Below are 4,144 nucleotides of genomic sequence, written 5' to 3'. Positions count from 1 at the left end.
TGTAACTGGGAATTTGCAAGGTCCTAGTGAATCACTGAAGGTGATTTTATAAAACATATGACTTTCTCCTAATCTGTTCTTGCATTCTAACACATCTCTGGTAAGAGGAGAGAACTCATGGTGTATGAATTTATACAACTCCTTCAGTGATTCGGGATTTTTAATGATAGTTTTAGCTTATCAAAAAGAAAAGAAAACATTTTACAAAAATCTATTTTCATTTAATTTCTACCAGAATATTTTTGTATATGATCAGAGAATACTATCTTCCATATTATATAATAATAGCATTATAAAATGCCTCTTTAAGAATATACATATATGGTGATTTATGTTTAAATGTGGAAGTTTTGTTCTAACAAATAACAATAAAATTTTATATGAAATGAATGAAACATAACTATTTTCAAAGATTTTATTTCTTTGATTTCACCATGCATAAAATAGGTGGACTTCATTTACATTTTTATGCACCAGCATACAATTATTTTAAGAAATATGATCCATTACTTTACATCAGCCTGTACTGTATATTGTATCATAATAGTAAATCATCTATTTTAATTCTTAACTATATACAATTCTCTAATATGCCTTCATTTTATTTATATCTCACCTTAATTTTTTAAAGGAAAATGTGTTGCATATTTTAAAATGAATAAATGCTATTATTTATCATAATGAGAGCATACTCCTATAAATATATAAAAATTCAAAGCTTTTTCAACTTTTTTCACATCTTTACTATTGTGGTCATTTAACACCAACTTGGAGATTCAGCTTATCCAAACTTACGGTTCAATTTTACCATGAGTAAAGATATTATAAGGGACCAATAGATCACTTATTAACTCATTTATTTATTTATTTTTAAATATGAAACATTTAAAAAATATTTATGTTATCCTTGCACAGGGACCATGTTCATCTTTTCTATATCATTCCCATTTTAGCATATGTGTTGCCAAACTGGACCTTCACTTATTTACTTTTATAGTAAAAGTATACTTTGTATTTACTATGTGTAAAGTTGGTTATACAGGAAATTAACACAAGTAAATATTTTACTTAATGTAATATTTTAATAAGATCAATATGAGATTTTTATATTTAACAATTTTTATTTTTATTTGAGAAAAACCCTCAAATATTGTTAACATCACATGATCAAACCTAAATATATATATATATGCAAATTGAAAACCCTTTAGAAAGTTAATATTTGACTTAGTATTTATTGAATCCCACTTATGTGCTAATAGGGAGTTAAAGTGAAGGAAAATAAGAATATTATGGAAACTGCCCTAAAGCAGTCTAGAATTAGAGAAGAAATAGATATTTGGACACATTTTAAAATATGCTGTAAGTGATAACATACAAGTATGTCTACAAAAAGTGTGGGAGTTGACTATGTAGTCTAACTCAGTATTCTGGAAAGATTTTCTATGTAAAAATAAGACTGGGAAAATTCATTTGTGTATATTGAAGAATAATGTGTTATATTTGTTGTAATTCCGTTGAAAAATTTAACAATTTTAGATTAGGGTGATTAAAAAACAACAATAAGAAAATCACCTATGTATAATCACTGTAACTTGATTTTAATCTCTGTTCCTTCAATATGTAATACACATATGTACTTATAAAGAAAGATGCAATAATATTTAGAGTGTGATTTCCATATCAATTTTGTAAAAGAATGGGAACACATGCCAGTATAAACACATAAACATCACATATAAATAAGTACATATACCTACATCATGCCACTCTTTATACAGTAGTATGTTCTAATTTTTCTTTTTAAATAAAATATTGTTATGAGAAATACAGAAATAAGTTTGTAAACATATACTTAACATTCAGTCTGATCTAGACTTCATACCAATTTGCTTGTGTGATTTGGGAAAAATATTTGCCTTACCTAAACATTATCGTTTTTAATTAAGAACACAGGAATACAGAATATGCTTTTGTGAAAATTAAATGAAATAGTTATATAAATATTTTAATCTGAAAAATTCTCATTTTACTATTTAACAAAAATACAATTTTAATGTCTGCATAATAGCTCTCTATGTCTCTAAACCACGATTCATGTAATTGTTCACTCTTTGGCATTTATGTTTTGAATAATGGTCAAACATATTTATACATATCTATGCATTCTTCTTTGTAATCCACTTATCATAAATTCCTAGAAGTATCATTTGAGGGGTAAAAGGAATGTTACAAAACATTCTTTAGGTAGAGATAGCCAAATTGCTTTATAGAAAGGTTGTAACAATGCTCCCAACAGGAGTTAATCTAATTCATCATGAACTATTGCTAATAGTAACTAGATTTTTTTTTTTTTTTTTGAGACGGTCTCGCTCGGTCGCCCGGGCTGGAGTGCAGTGGCCGGATCTCAGCTCACTGCAAGCTCCGCCTCCCGGGTTTACGCCATTCTCCTGCCTCAGCCTCCCCAGTAGCTGGGACTACAGGCGCCAGCCACCTCGCCCGGCTAGCTTTTTGTATTTTTTAGTAGAGACGGGGTTTCACGGTGTTAGCCAGGATGGTCTCGAACTCCTGACCTCGTGATCCGCCCCTCTCGGCCTCCCAAAGTGCTGGGATTACAGGCTTGAGCCACCACACTCGGCCAGTAACTAGTTTTTAATTTTAATTTATATAGAGAGAGTTTATGAGTTTGCAAAAGGTATAATTTGCTTTAATTTTAATTTATTTGAATATTTCTTGTAGATGATTTTTGGTGAATTATATTTCTTTTGAGAGTTGGATGTACATGTTTTAAATTATTTTTATGAGAATATCTTCTTTTTCCTTTTAAATAATGGCACCTATATATTAAAGCTTCTAGTACCTGGTTGGTAAAAAGTATTCAAAATAGTTTTTTTTTTACTTTCATATATATATATATTTTAAACTTCTCTATGCTATATTTCACTTGCTGACATTGCAGTATTTTTATTCATTACTAAATATTATGAACAATAAAATTTCATCTTTATTTTTCTAATTTTTTTGTGGTTTAATTTTTAATATTTAACTTTCAAAGTATAACTGATTTAATTTTGTTTTAAGGTATGAGGAGGAGCACCACTTTATCCTTTTTCCATTAATAGTCATCCAATTTTCTCAAAAAATACATTGTTATTTTGCATGAATATGGGATACCACCTTGTGTTAAATTATATACACTTTTACCTGTTACTATGTTCCTTCTTTTGTATTGATATGCATGTCTATTTCATTGTCAAACTTGTTTTTTGCTTATAGTACTTTTATAATAGCATTTAACAGACAGTTGTTCAAGCATGCAATCATTACTTTCTTGTGAAAATTATTTTTCCTGTTTTACCAGAATTTTTTGTTACTTTCACTTTGCATTCACTTTGACAGGTTTTGAATCTTTCTTTTCTGGTGTAGGGAGAGGGTAATAGAGGGTACTCTTTAACTCCATGCATCAATTTATTTTTCGGATAAATGTATGCATTGATTTTATGAATATTAACATCTTTACAACAGTGCTCTCATTAAAAAATAGGTCTTCATTTATTTCACGTGATTTATTTTTTACAGCATGGTTCAGGTTCATTGCAGTAGTTATTCCCTCATTAGCCCTGCCTTTCCCATGATTAACCACTAATTATACTGGCGGACTCCCATGCACTATATAGAGATAACCAAATTGCTTTACAGAAAGGTTGTAGCAGTTATAATTCCTTGTGTCAGTTTATCTAATCTATCAGGTTTATTTAATTCATTTTGGGTCTCTACTGAAGTTTCCTCAGTTAAGCCAACTTTCCTTACCTCTTTCTGTCCCACGTCTTTAATAGCCCATCTTTTTCATTTGTTCTATTTTTCTTCATAGCATTTATCACTGCCAGAAGTTACATTTCCTATTTATTTTCTAATTTTCTCTACCATGGCATAACTCATATTGGCATAGTCTTTAGTTTTTTCAATGCTGAATCTTTAGAGTCCAGAGAAATACTAAGAACATGACTAGTATTCATAATTAATGATCCTTAGTGAAAATTTGCATTTCATTTATATAAATCATGCAAATTTCTTTCTTATATTAATTGTTGTTAGTTTGATTTTTTGAAGCTAAGTTAATGGAATGCATCTTATTATTTTTTTC

The 4,144-nt window shown here is 29.0% G+C and overlaps 1 pseudogene; it reads right to left on the bottom strand.

Annotated features, from left to right (window-relative positions):
* Positions 1-870: 870 nt before the first annotated feature.
* On the bottom strand, positions 871-970 carry LOC111551160 (annotated as a pseudogene).
* Positions 971-4,144: the final 3,174 nt, after the last annotated feature.

This window comes from Piliocolobus tephrosceles, chromosome 15 (genome assembly GCF_002776525.5).
Source record: "Piliocolobus tephrosceles isolate RC106 chromosome 15, ASM277652v3, whole genome shotgun sequence".
Taxonomy (NCBI): Eukaryota; Metazoa; Chordata; class Mammalia; order Primates; family Cercopithecidae; genus Piliocolobus; species Piliocolobus tephrosceles.
The sequence above is the reverse complement of the archived record's forward strand: the minus strand, read 5'-3'. Positions and strand labels throughout refer to the sequence as shown.